Genomic DNA, 15,033 nt, shown 5'->3' with positions numbered 1-15,033 from the left:
ATTCTGATGGCTCTGTAGCTATTTCTTCTACTGATAAAGCAGATCTCTTCGCTCAGACTTTCTCCTCCAGTTCCACCTTAGACAATTCCGGTGCTGTTCCTCCATCACTTCCCCCCTCAGACTTCCTCATGGCTGACATTAAAATTTCTTCAGCTGATGTATTTTCTGCCATCACTGGGCTCAGTACTAACAAGGCATATGGGCCTGATGGAGTCCCTCCTGTTGTCCTCAAGAACTGTACTTCTGTGCCTACACCCTGCCTAGGTAAACTCTTTCGCCTTTGTCTGTAAACTTGTACCTTTCCTTCTTGCTGGAAGTATGCTCTCATTCAGCCAGTCCCAAAGAAGGGCGACCATTCCTAACCCTCTAACTATCGCCCAACTACTTTAACATCCCGTGTCTCAAAAGTTTTCGAGTCAATTCATGACAGAAAAATTTTAAAGTATCTTTCCTGTCATAACCTTCTTTCTGATCGTTAGTATGGGTTCCGTCAGGGACGGTCCACTGGCGATCTTCTCATCTACCTTTGAGACTCCTGGTCATCTTCCTTTCGGGACTTTGGCGAAAGCTTTGCCATCGCACTTGACATCTCCAAGGCTTTCGATTGAGTCTGGCATAAATCTTTAATTTCCAAACTGCCCCCTTACTGTTTCTATCCTTCTATCTGTGCCATCACCTATAGTTTCGTTTCTGGTCATTCTATAGCCACTGTTCTAGACGGCCATCGTTCTTCTCCTAGATTTATCAACAGTGGTGTTCCTCAGGGCTCTGTCCTATCACCAACTCTCTTCCTCTTATTCATTAAATACCTTCTAAGCTGTACATCTAACCCTATCCACTCGTACGCTGATGATTCCACCTTTCACCTTTCCATTCGGTTCCCTCAACATTCATTTTAGCAGTTACTTCAGCAAACAAGGGATGAGGCTATGGCACACCTCATGTCTGACTTGGCTTGTATCTCTAAATGAGGAAAAAATAATCTTGTTGTTTGTAATGTATCAATAACTCAGTTTTTACACGTATCAACCCAACACAATCTTCCACAGGAGTACCCACTAATGTTTAATAATATTCAGCTTAATCCTGCATCATTCTTGAACATGCTTGAGGTTTCATTCACTCATGACTTATCTTGGAAAGATCATATTGCATCTCTTGTAGGATCTGCTTCCAAGAGATTAGGTGTGCTAAGCCGACTCTGTACCTTCTTTACCCCTGCACAGTTGTTGACTTTATACACGGGTTTTATTTGCCCCTGTTTAGAGTACAACTCTCATGTGTGGGGAGGCTCCCCACATACAGCTCTTCTCAATAGGGTTGAGTCAAAGGCATTTTTTCTCATCAACTCTTCCCCTCTTACTGGCTCCCTTCAGCCTCTGTCTTTTCGCCGCACTGTTGCATCTTTTTCTCATTTCTTTCGTTACATCCATGGTCACTGCTCCTCTGAACTGTCTGCTTGCATCCCTTCACCTCTGCGACGGGTGTGTAGCTAGCAACAAACTCTTGTCCCCTTTCTGTCCAACTCTCTAATGCAAGAGTTAACCGTTACTCGCTGTCCTTCATTTATGCAACAGGTCAACTCTGGAACTGTCAGTCGAAGTTGAAGTCAGGAGTCAAGGAGTCCGATACTTTTGGCTGGAGTCGGAGTCGATAAAAATATCTCCGACCGACTCCTTTACATGATCAGTTCTCGTGTAAAGTACAGTACTTGGTTGCACTGCTATTAGTTATTAAACGTCTTGGGTACATGCACATGTGTTGGAACTTCTGCTGTGTGTGTGTGTGAGCTGGGTAATTCATTATGGGGGTCCAACTGGTAATCCCGCATGACCCGCCAGTCAGCTGCTGGAGCGTCCCCTCTGCCTCCTGCTGTGAGGGAAACGATGCACGTGCAAAACATGTGATTAGGCGACCCCTTCGGCACCCGACGCCCGGACGTGCCTTTGACATTGCCAAGGGTCACCACAGTTATCATTTATGATATTATATACACTAATAATATGGATGAAGTAAACTTGAAAATATGTAAGTAATGCAGTATGCCAACTACTGTAGGACAGAAGAGAGGGAGGAGGAGGGGGGGGCGGAGTTGGAGTAGGAGTCGGAGTTGCAACCTTAAAATTTCCTGGAGTCGGAGTTGGAATTTTTAAAATCCGAGTCCACACTCCTGCATTACATTGTAATGGGTTAAGCAGCAGAGACACGTTACTAAATCAATTCTTCTTATTCCTGATAGTCATTTATATCTTTCTAGTTATTTTTGGGGTGGTAAATAAACTTTTCATGCTCAGTTTCTTTCCCTATTGCAGCCATGTTATTCCCGTGGTATTGACTGTTTTTTAAGTGTAATGACAGACACTTACTCCAGCATATTACCAGTCACCATTTATTACCTCTTCCTAACCTTACATTTTAATCTAACCTAATCTAACCAGCAATTTTACCTAACCTAACCTACCTTAGCCAAGATTCGAGTAAGTTTAGTAAGTCTGCCATTACAAATGTTATTGAGGCATAAGGAGCATGATGATACCAGCAAAGGAGATAAATAGTTAACAGAAAACAGTTGTTTACCACCATGAAAATATTCAGAACAGCACAGAACCCAAACTGGAGTGATAGGAGTGGAATCGGTAAGATCCATCTGCTGCGTAAAATAAAATGTACATTAACCCAAAATTGATCTGGCAGAATTGTATCTTGTGTAATGAAATCAGGTTTGTACAAATCATAATTATCACAATACAGGTTAATAAAGTTTGAAAATTCCACCATGCTCATGTTGTCTCTGTGATAAACTTATAGGACTTTACATTCATGGATATTTACTATATTTAGCAACAGATTCTTGTATCGTTTTCGTTTTTGTTTTTAAAGGCTCCAACATGCTTGCATGTGTCAGCATTGGTCACCTAATGGCAGCTCTCCACGCTGCACGATCCATTGCAGCCTCCTTGTTCAGTCCATTAACCCTGAGGTCACACTTAATGACCTCGTCCCATGTCTTTCTCGGTCTGCCCCTCATAACCCCACCCCCAATATTAACACTTCTCACCTTCCTCACCGTATTATCATCCCCCATCCTCTCCACATGTCCAAACCATCTCAGTCTACCTCTCCTCATCACAACACCAATACACTCCAGTTCCATCCTACCTCTCAACTCTTCCATCGTAAACCCAGCCCCTCCAGTCCTTGGACGCAGGGACGCACTGCACATCCACCTAATCATTGTCATTTCTGTACGTCTGAGCCGGCGAATATCTTCCTCCTTCACTGCCCAGGTCTCACTACCATACAGCATTACACTCCTAACACATGCTGCATACAAAGACCCCTTAGCATGTAGGGAGAGTCCTCTCAGTGTCAGGAGAGGCAAGAGCTCCCTGAACTTCTTCCAACCACTTCTCATCCTAGCCACAGAGCTAGCTCCAGCCCCACCTCCAGCACACAACATGTCTCCCAAATAACAAAACTCTTCCACACACTCAAGAGATTCACCAGCAAGTTCAATCCTTTCACGTCTGATAATCTCCACCTGCTCACCCCGACACACCGTACACATAAAATCAGCATTATCTCGCAGTCTACCTCTGATACCACTACATCTCTTATGCACCCATTTATCACACACACCGCACCAGATGGAATTACTTCCCACGCCCTTGTGGCAAACTGTACATGGCCACTCTCACTCGTCTCTGACAGTACCACCACCAACCCTAGATATCATCACTTTTGTTTTATCTGCATTTACCCTTAAACCCTTGTGCCCCATACCATCTCTCCACTTCCTAAACCTTTCCTCCGCCTCCCTTTCGTTCTCTGCAATCATAACCAAATCATCAGCATACAACAACTCCCACGGGAGTCCGTTTCTAAAGTCATGTGATAGGGCTTCAGGTACCATGATAAACAACATGGGACTCAAGACTGACCCCTGATGCACACCAACATTCACGGAAAACTCATCACTCAAATCTCCATTCACTTTTACCTGGGTGTGAGCACCCACATACATAGCCATAACCACCCTAACCAGCCACTCCTCCAAGCCAAGCTTTCTCATTGCCCACTTCACCACCTCTCTAGGGACTCTGTCAAAGGCATTTTCCAAATCAACAAAAACAAAATAAAGATCCCTTTTCCTGCCAATATATTTTTCCTGAAGCTGTCGAACAACGAATATAGCATTAGTGGTCCCCCTACCTGGCATAAACCCAAACTGCATCTCATCAATATTCACTCTTTCTCGAATCATACCTTCTAAAACTCTCTCCAATACCTTCATTATCTGATCTAAAAGCTTTATACCTTTATAATTTCCTCTTTTCAGGGCATCACCCTTCCCTTTATACACATTTACAATTACACTCCTCAGCCAATCATCTGGGACAACACACTCATAAATAATCCTATTTATCAGTTCAGTGACTAAACTCACCCCTATATCGCCTGAGGCCTTCAGTACTTCGGCAGTCAACCCAGACACACCTGCTGCCTTCCCCACCCTCATCCTCCCTATTGCCTCACTCACAGTAGCGGTATCAATCAAAGACCAAGGGCCAGACACTGGATCTGCTGGCTCCAAACTTTCCCTGTCCCTGTCAAACTCCTCATTCAACAACCGGTTATAATGCTCTCTCCATGCATCTTTAATATCCTCACTGTTCACCACTACCCTTCCTTCATCATTCTTCACACACTGCTCACCTATAATATCCCGATTATCCCTCTTCACCTGATTTGCCACCCTAAATATCATATTTTTCCTTTCCCCATGATTTAGGTTATCAAGTAATAGTCTCTGTGACTCAGACTTTGCCCTGTATACCTCTCTTCTAGCCCTACGTTTGGCAGCCAAATATTCCTCTTTGCTACCACCCTTCTTCCATTCCCAGAAAAGCCTTCTTTCCTCCTTAACTGCAGCTTCTACACCCTCATCCCACCACCAAGTTACTTTATGTCTTGCTGGTCCTCTTGTCCAACCGCATGTTACATCAGTAACTCTCAAGAAATTGTTCTTGAGGGCTCTGTACTGTTCATTAATGCCTCTGTCTACAGCTGCCTGTTCAGCCACCACTCTCCTCAGCTCGCTATAGAAGGCATCCCTTACTATTTGCTTTTTCAGCTTCCATATTTTCCTCCTAGGTACATAAATCCTCTTTTTCATCACTTGTTCTTTAAGCACCATATCACAAATCAATAGTTTGTGCTGCTGCACACACTCCTCACGTCCTATAACTTTAACATCCCTCACTAACCTCCTATCGGCCTTCCTAACCAGAAAATAATCTATCTGACTGCTGTTTCCCCCAGACTCATACATAATTAACCTACTGTCTCTTTTCCTAAAATATGTGTTGCACACAGTCGTCTGTTGCCTCCCCAAACTCGAGTATCCTTTCCCCTTCTGCATTCCTGAGACCATACGCACATCCCCCATGCACTCCTTCATAACCTTGTGCAGCTTCACCTACATGACCATTTAAGTCCCCTCCCAAAATCACTATCTCATCATCCCGCATACCACCCACTACATGTATTAAATCATCCCAAAATCTATCTTTCTCTGCTTCATCCAATCCTGCCTGTGGAGCATATGCCAATATAATCGCAGCTATCTTTCTACCCAACAGAATTTTCACTACCAATATCCTATCGCTTACTCTGAAAACATTCATAACATATTCCACCCATTTCTCTGGAACCATCACACCAACACCTCCATATCCGTCTGTCCCCCCCTGCCAAAACAAGTTATAGCAACAGTCCTTCCCAACAATCTTTCTGGCTGATCCACCCCTGTACCGGACTTCCTGCAAACACGCCACATCCACCCACCTCCTACTGAATGCCTCAACAACTTCCCCGGCTCTTTCCCTTAAACTTCCCACATTCCATGAACCCACCCTTATCCCCATGGGTGATTTACTGTCCTCAGGCTTGCTTTGAAACTTATTTTGTTTTGTCATCTTCAGTATTAATAAAGGGGGACAGACATAGCACAGGTCCCACTCACTGCACAGTCCCAGGTCCAGGCAATGGATCTGGGACCCCTAGCCCACCAGCTTACCAGTGGCTGTGGTAGTGGCCTCGGGGCACCCGGCCAGGACAGCTGCTGGGACACCCTCCAAGCGCGCCTTGGCACTACAACTATCCCGCCATTATACACCCACTGATAGGGCAGCCTCCTGGGGCGCTGCTCCCAGGTTCGGGCCCCTCTCTATTGGGCGGAAGCAGCAGCCTGGGAACCACAATGTCCTGTACCCTATAGCACAGGCCCGAGCCCCATCTCACCCTGGACCCACGATCTATGCCGGCGGAACCCCAGCCATGCCTCTCCCCAGAAGTCCGCCACTAGGTAGCGGGGACAAAGTTTTCTGGCCGCATGCCCTTGCTGGCGCCAACCCCTGTAACGTAGTGGGATACGTTGTGTGAAATGTAAAGTGCATGTGGTGTAGTGCATAGATAGTTAGAGGAAATGTTTGGGAGAGTATGCTGGTCTACTCTCCATGTTACTGTCACACTGAAAAGGTCAGCAAAGGGGGATGGTTAGATAGCTAGTGAAACAGGAGCTCCAGCTCTCCCTATCACCAGCATTCCCATTCCCCTCGGGAGTACTACCCTGTTCGGCCTGTGCTTTGGACAGTTTGTGCTTTCCTACAACCACCTGAACTAAAACTTGATGACAGTCATGTGTTATTTCCACATTTCCTGTTGTAGTGTTGACAGGATTGTTTATTTATTTATTTATTTTTTTATTAGCGTACAGTATACAATGGGCATTTTTAAAATGTTTGTAAGTAGGGTGTTCCAATATCGTACAGTACTTCATACTTCTTATATCTTTGATTTTATGAAATATAGATTGTTTGGATTTATTTACCAGGTGCTGTTTTGTTAACCTGTACGGGGAGCCCCAATAAACGAAAGGGTTAGGTACCTTTCGTATATCGATTTTTAGTACTGTACTGTATATTGAAACATTTTTCCCCATAAGAAACTTAAGAAAATGAGGAGATGCATTCCAGGAGCCCCCCAAAACTGTCATCTAACTACTCTGTACTGTACTAGGCAGGTTGTAAGCTCTTAAATCCACAGTAGAAATGTTAATAAAAGCTAAATGAACTTTAAGCAGTTGTTTATATTTCAAATTACAGAGTAAAAAATAGAAAACAGTATTGTACAGTACAGTATATACAGGTCAGGTCCGATCTCACCCACGCCCTGGCCTTCCTTATGCCTCTCGATAATTTCAAGCTTGCGCTCCAGTGTCAGGGTTCAGTGTTGCTTCTTCTTGAGAGGCTCCACAGATGATGATGTTGAAGGTGAAGGATGCTTGGGTGGCATGATGCAAGAAGCAAAAGGTTCTCGGAGTACAGAAGGCACGCACTACGCAGCCGGGGAAAGGGAACAGACTGGGATGAAGCAGGGATAGTTGCTTGCCTCGCCATACACGATAGTGGTGCTGTGGTTGGTCGCATGCCAAATTTGAATCATTTTCTTTTAGTTTTTTTCGTACCATCAAAGCATATGCCTTTCATATAGGGGAATTTGTCCGATATTTTTCACTTTCGTACCTTCAAATTTTCGTATACAGTAATCCCTCCACTATCCGATGTAATAGAGTCAAAGGCTTGTCCGGAAAGTTGGAAAGTGGGCACCTGCCTGCTGGACTGGTACTTAAGGACCCTAACCCAGCCTAACTTTGAAAGCCTCCTAAATAACTCCCTACCAGACATGCATAGCACCTATTTAAACCTATTTAAGACCCTATTCACACCAATAATGGTCATAAAGCATGAAATAAATGAAATGGAACCAAAGAATGAGGAATTAGAAGTGACTGTACCTCAGCCAGGGTACTTACAGCACGTCTGTGTCCGCCTTCTTAACCCTTAAACCGCGGGCTTGTTTTGCTTTGACTTGCGGCTTCCGCGGGCATATTCGCGCTCCGACAGACTCTCTAAAAATATTTTGCCAAAAATCAGTTATTGGTCCTAGAATATTAAAATCACATATACTTATGGCACATACCTTCAGCTTTCTCCTTGGGTGCTGTTTGTTGAGCCTTCGTCGAGTACCGTAGGACTTGTGGAGACCTCTGAAGTTGGGTAACGAAGTCTCCACTTTACACTTCCCGACAACTCATAATATGATTACCACAGCCTGATATCATCACTAGAAACACTACTCAATGATTCTCAAATAGTTTGGAATCCATACTCCCCCCAAAAAAACATTGAAAGCAATGAAAATTACGAAGGCGTATGACCATCCCACTTCCGATCGTTCTCCACTAGTGTTGTCTGTTATTCATAAAAACACTCACAGTTTATATTTCTGTTACTATATAACTCTTATATATATCTACAGTCTTTATCCATAAGTTTCCTTCAATAATAGTAGTTTATTGTCACTGTAGGGATTCAATTTCTTTCAGTAAAATACGTAGCATTCACTTTCTCGTCCTGTATTGAGAGTGAATGTCACTTTCACCTTCACTCTCATAACTCATAGTATTCATACATGCTATAGTGAAACTTTCACTTTCATTACTCCTAGTATATATACTCGTATTCTTATAATACCACTCATTTACATTTCTATTTACGTTCTCTACTTTATTTACATTATTTACACTTCTATTTTATTTACACTGTGTTATGCACTGTCACTTGAAGTAACTTATAAAACTATTTTCCACTGTTCACTTATATTTACATTCATTGCTTTCACTTGCTGTTTACACGTTATTTACACTTTATTTACAATTCCACTTGCACTGTTTTACTCAATAAAAAGATCATAGTCACTCTCTATCAATTGTCAGCCCTTTACCTCTTTCCACACGAGGTTTAGTAGGGGGTAAAGGTCACAGGGCCCTTTGCATGGGGCTGTAAAGCGGCGGAAGTTAGCAGGAGCAAATCAGACATACTCCCACTTTCAAAGACGACAGTGAACTGATAATAGTGGCCTCCTGCCGCCTGGCTAGGGTGAGTGCAATACTACCAACTTCAGCCCTGTGAGACGTGCTAATATATAGCAGTGAAATGATTGGCAGGAAACCAAGACAATACATAATAAAGTAGGTAGTTCCAGGTGAATGTAAATATCACTTAGGCTTCTCCCTTCCCTCCTTATGTGTATATTTATTACGAAAATAGATTATACGGCATATTTCAAGGGGAAATAAACAGCGAAAATTAGCGAATGAGTTCACGTGAGGTGTTGTCAGGGGATAATTAGCCAATTCCAGGTGTATGGCACTATCACTTACCTTATTTCTTTCTTGCATATATTATTTGGTATGAGAATAGGGCATACGGCTTATTTCAATGGATGAAATCAGTGGAAAATTCCAGGGAAGATTTATTTAGCGCAGCACGGCCAGGCAGGCGAGAGGAGAGGGTAATGGAGGGGAGGTAGGGAGGGGAGTCAAGAACGGGGAGAAATGGCTAAATTGTCAACAATGGATGGGAGTACAGATGAGATTAGGAGTGCTGACTAGTGTTGGACATTGGCAGTACTGATAGATGATACAAGCCACCTCTTGAAAGCCTGGGTGAATTCAAAATAACACAGAATCACAAAAGTGTCGCCCCGTTGTATGATCCCTTGCTCCCAAGCGTCATGAAAGTGACGCCCCGCGGTTAAGGGGTTAAGGCTTTGGCAGCGGTGAAAATGCTTTTGAAGCACGTACATTAATCCAGCGTTGTGCTGCACTTACAGTAATTCTTTGCACTGTGAGTTATAATTGTTTAACACTGCACATTGTTAATTGCACCACCCCAGTTTCAACCACCAGTTTGCAATCCACAGTTAATCCTTTGCACTCTAAATTCTAATTTCTTAACACTGCACAACGCTGTAAATTCCCATGTGGTCTACTGGCGAGGTATTGCAGTTTATTCACTGTTTATTCACAAAAAAACGAGCATGTGTGGCATCCACTGCGATAAGCATCCACTCGCGATTGAAGTTAAGCAGTAACTTTTGAGTGTTGGTGATGGGGAAACAGAGTTGCCAGATCGCAACAGCCACATTACCAAACTCCTCAATTTTCATTGCCAATTTTAACTTTTCATTACCAAGTTCGTGAAGCTAGCATTTATTCTTCGCTAATTATACATACAAGTGGAAATACATGTAATCACTCTCCTTATAATTAACAGCATGTTGATTATTTTCACGCTATGTAGGCCAGCAAATTAATCAGAGAGAGCACACAATGCACCATCTTCATCCTGTGTATCCTCATACATATGAATAATCCATTTGGTAATGCATTATTCTGATTCATTACCAAATGAATTTTTCATTACCAAATTGGCCCACATTTGGTAATGAAAAATACCAAATGGCAACCTGACAGGGGAGGAGGGAGGATGGAAGGGGTGAAGGGGCTATGGTGTAAACAGCTGTTTGGCGCTGTGCGGCAATTTCAAATTATGGGAGGGGAAGAAATTGTTTATTGGGGGTATTTTTTTTCTTTTTTTGGTCATTTTTGGGATCTGAAGGTCCAGGTCCACAATGTCTGGTAAGTGGGGTGTCCAGAAAGTGGGCATCCGGTTAGTATAGGGATTATTGTATTGGGGTTTCGTATATCGGTGACTCCCTGTATTGTATTTTAGTGGATGTCTTGTCTGATATATACTGTACTAAGATTTGCTTTATGATGGCATCCATCATCTCCATCCTATGGTCATGTAATGGTTACTGAATGTTCCATGATTAATGAACTCTCCTAATGCACAATACTGTACTGTTGTCGCAAGATTTACTTAACCTGTAAAAAACAAGTGTCCGCATATGCTGTCCAAGGGTGCTAGGGCCAAAAAGACGTGTGTCTGCATATGCGGTCATGCCCCCACCCCCCACCCCCTATTCCCCCACTGCCCCCAACCACCTTTCACCCCTGCCCCCACCCCCACCCCCCACCACCACCTCTACCCCCCACCACCACATCACCCCTCATCCCATCCCCAACCTCATTCCCCCACACACCCCACACCCCATCCCCCACCCTCCAACCCCCCACTCCCCCAACCCCGAACCCCTAACCCCTCACCCCTCACATCCCCTACCACCATCCATCCCCCCCTCACCACCCCTTAATACCCCACCATCCCCCAAACCACCCTCCACCCCCTACCCTTCCAATCATAACCCCCCACCCCCTACCACTCAACCCCCACCCTCCCCCACCCCCCAAGACCACCCTCACCCTTCACCCATACCCGACACCCTTCCTGCACCAAGGCCCCTCACCCCTACCCCATCCCCCCAACCACCTCCCCTCATCCCACCACACAAAATGCCCACCCCCCAACCATCCTCCCCCACAAACCCTGCATTATATCGCACCCGTCAGTTATGCCCGTCCTGAGTGAATGTCAAAACATTCTGATGGCCGTCTTTTAGGGGTTAATGTGCATTTTAGTTTGCATGGTGTGGGGTAGGTTATAATCGCAGGGGAGTCTGTGGGGCAAAGTCTCCCATTCAGGTTTCAACACCTCTTCAGTTAGCAGGATGGCAATCCACCAAAATTCAGTTTTAGGACTGGTACCTGTGGTTTATTTGAAACTATAGTAGTACAGTACAGTATACGGGGGGCGAAGGGGAATCCATGGAGCAGAGTGATAACAAAGGTTAACGGCCATACCACGTTGAGTACACCGCTTCCCGTCCGATCAGCGAAGTTAAGCAACGTTGGGTCTGGTTAGTACTTGGATGGGTGACCGCCTGGGAACACCAGATGCTGTTGGCATAACATTCTCCCTACGTGTCAAGTAGAGTTGGTGGAGGATTAGTGCCCCTCCCTGTAGAACAATTAACTCTAAGCCCTTGGCCACCCCGTTTGGGATACATGGCGTCTGGCAATGAATGAATGAAAAATTCTGATTTCAATATGTATAAGTGTAAACAGCTACTTTATGTATCATATCACTGTCTAATAAGCAGCAAAAACAGGTGCAGAAAATGTTGGCAACCCTTGTCAGGCATATGCCAATCAGTATTCTGACCAGTTCACTGGGTCATTGGCGCACAGACTTAGTTGATTATATTAGAAAAAAAAAGGAAATGTATTACTCCATGCTCATATACGGTGGGCAGCATATGAACATGGTACAATTGCACTGATTTAGAATTTAAGCTCATAAGAGAGAGAGAGAGAGAGAGAGAATATAACATGCATTATTCCATTATTTATGTACCTCGGGCAACCTATGAAACAAGGACAGTGTCAGTGTTATAGAAAAATAAATAGTTGTCGTAGAAGGCTGCAGTGTATTTGTTTACCACAACAGTGTGTATAATTTCACAGATAAAATGCCTTAATTTAGCATCTGCTATCAGTGCATTCATCTGTTAATATTACTGCCATTGGTAATTTGGCACAGCCTACCACCTACCATACTTTACAGTTTGGAAGACAAATTTCACATGTGGATGTGGTTGAAAAGATTAGGAGAAATACACTGAGGTGGTTTGGACATGTGGAGAGAATGGAGAATGAAAGACTGACTAAGAGGGTGTATGTAGGTGAGGTGGAGGGAGGGAGAGGGAGGGGTAGACCGAGGATGAGGTGGAGGGATGGAGTTGAGAGGTATATGAGGGAGGGGGGGGTGAGTTGGGGGGAGGGGAGTCAAATGGTGGGTGACAGAGTGACTTGGAGGCGTTTTGTCTGCGGCCACCCTTTGCGGGATTAGGGCGTCGGGCTATAGATAGATATAGATAGACATTCCTTCTTCCAAGTCTCCAAAGCTATACACCTTTGCACACTGGCACTGGTGCGCTGGATTTAGAACATTTGCATATGGTTGGTTAGGTGCACATTTGCTTGTGGTTGGATAATAGTGAGCATAATCAGTATTACCTGGAAAAAAAAAAAAAAAAAACATAAATAGATTGTCTGATATGTCCTGTTGTTCATTTGTGTAGGCATAGGTCAAGTTCCACTTGCAAAATGAGTTTTTGCTATCAGTTTTATGAAGCACCCAAATGTTTTTCTTTTCAACTAATGTAAACAAATTCATATGCAACCCACAATCATATATAGCTACAGTAGCTACTGGTGTGTACAGTTCCAGGGCAGCATTTTTTCTTTACACAGTCTTCTCTCTTATGAAGTAGAAGATCCATAGATATGTCCTCATCATCAGTAAAACTTATAACATGGAAATTAACAACCTAATACACAAAATGTGCTTCTAGGCCACAAGTCCATCATCTTTTAGGCAAGTCATGTAATTCCATCTTCCATATTATTTTCTGTACAGGTATTTGAAAATCTTCTCTAATTCCCCATACATCATCTGTCTTACATGTGCATGTAACTTGGGCTTAGCAAATTTCTGCACAGAAAAAGATATAACCATAGCCTACAGCTGACACAAGGATTGTGGAAAGTCTATCTATCTATCTATATACCTAGGCTGCTTCCCCCAAGGAAAGGGAGGTAGCCGAGACAGGACGACACACTCCCAATTTACTCATCCATTCAAACATTCATTCGCATCTTAGCCCCAAAGGGGAGAACGGACAGATCCTCACCGCATCACACCGCACAAGGGTCAACTGCGCAATGCAATCAGTGACATCAGCAGCAGGGCCCGACAGCAGAACTGGTTTACCCCTGCCACATCATAACAGACCCATCCCCTTACCCGCACCTGACCTGACTAGCTGATCAGACCAAATGCGGGAGAATATCCCCTCAGGGCTGCGTCATCACGTATTCATTCACAATTTCTCTCCATTTATTTCTGTCACGCACAGCCACTCTTCCTTGCTCAACAGACATCCCTCTCGCATCCAGCGCTCTCTTCACACTGTCCATCCATCCTGTTCGTGGTCTCCCTCTCAGCCTTACACCTCTCACATCAGATCTAGTTATCTTTTTCACCAATCGTTCATTATCCATTCTCTCCATATGCCCAAACCATTGCAACACCCTCTGCTCAACTCTACCAGCCATCTCCCGAACAACTCCAGTTCTCCTTCGCACTTCATCATTTCGCACTCGATCCATACACGTCACTCCACACATACTCCTCAGACATCTCATCTCCATTACATTCAAACTTTTCCTCTCTGCTACACCCACATTCCATGTTTCAGCCCCATATAATGCAGTCGGTACCACAACACCCTCATACAGCCTTCTCTTTACATCCATTCTAAGCGAATGACATTTAAACACTTTTTTCATTCCTCCCAGCACCTTTCCTACTTCATTTATTCTAAACTTCACTTCTGCATCTATTCTTCCATCCACAGCAACATGTGACCCTAGATATTTAAAACAATCTACCTCCTCAAGCAACTCACCATTCAAAACTATATTCATCCCCCTACCATCTATCAACCTCGTACACTTCATCACTTTACTCTTATTCTCATTTACTTTCAATTTCCTCCTTTCACACACCCTTCCAAACTCCTCTACCAACTGTCTCAGTCTCTCCTCTGAATCAGTCAGAAAGTATTAAGAATATATGGAGTAGACGGAAAGTTGTTGAATGCTGTGAAGAGTATGTATGATGGTGCTAAGGCTGCAGTGCGTGTGGAGGGTGAACAAATTGAATTTTTCTCTTTGGAGGTTGGGTTGAAACAGGGATGTGTCATGTCTCCATGGTTGTTCAATCTGCACATGGACAGGGTAATAAAAGAGGTACAAGGTAGGGTAGTGGATGTTGGAGTGGCCCTGGTGAGAGAGGATAGTGTTTGGAAACTCCCTGTACTGTTGTTTGCAGATGATACTGTGTTGTTGAGTGAAGACGAAGAGGAGCTGCAAAGCTTGGTGGATTAGTTTGGGAAAGTGTGTAAGAAACGGAATCTAAAGGTGAATGTAGGGAAGAGTAAAGTGATGGTCTTTGAGAGAGTTGAAGTCAGTGAATGTACAGCGAGGTTGGATGGTGAGGAATTGGAAAATGTGAGTACGTTTAAGTACTTGGGTAGTGTGATGAGTAAGGATGGAGGTTTGTAGGGTGAAGTGCTTGAAAGGGTACAGCAGGGAAGAAA

The 15,033-nt window shown here is 44.0% G+C and overlaps 1 protein-coding gene and 1 non-coding gene across 3 annotated transcripts in view; both read left to right on the top strand.

The window, feature by feature from the left end:
• Ythdc1 (YTH domain containing 1) overlaps nucleotides 1–15,033 on the top strand; it is a 314,054-nt gene that overhangs the window by 8,318 nt on the left and 290,703 nt on the right. The window lies entirely within an intron of this gene.
• LOC145415820 (5S ribosomal RNA) lies at nucleotides 11,658–11,776 on the top strand. Its single transcript, XR_013900128.1, has one exon. It is a non-coding gene; the product is annotated as a 5S ribosomal RNA (ribosomal RNA).

The sequence above is a fragment of the Coenobita brevimanus genome, chromosome 103 (assembly GCF_032717465.1).
Source record: "Coenobita brevimanus isolate Jiangsu-jjx chromosome 103, ASM3271746v2, whole genome shotgun sequence".
Classification (NCBI taxonomy): domain Eukaryota; kingdom Metazoa; phylum Arthropoda; class Malacostraca; order Decapoda; family Coenobitidae; genus Coenobita; species Coenobita brevimanus.
Note: the sequence above shows the minus strand (reverse complement) of the source record. Positions and strands in the feature narration are given on the sequence as shown.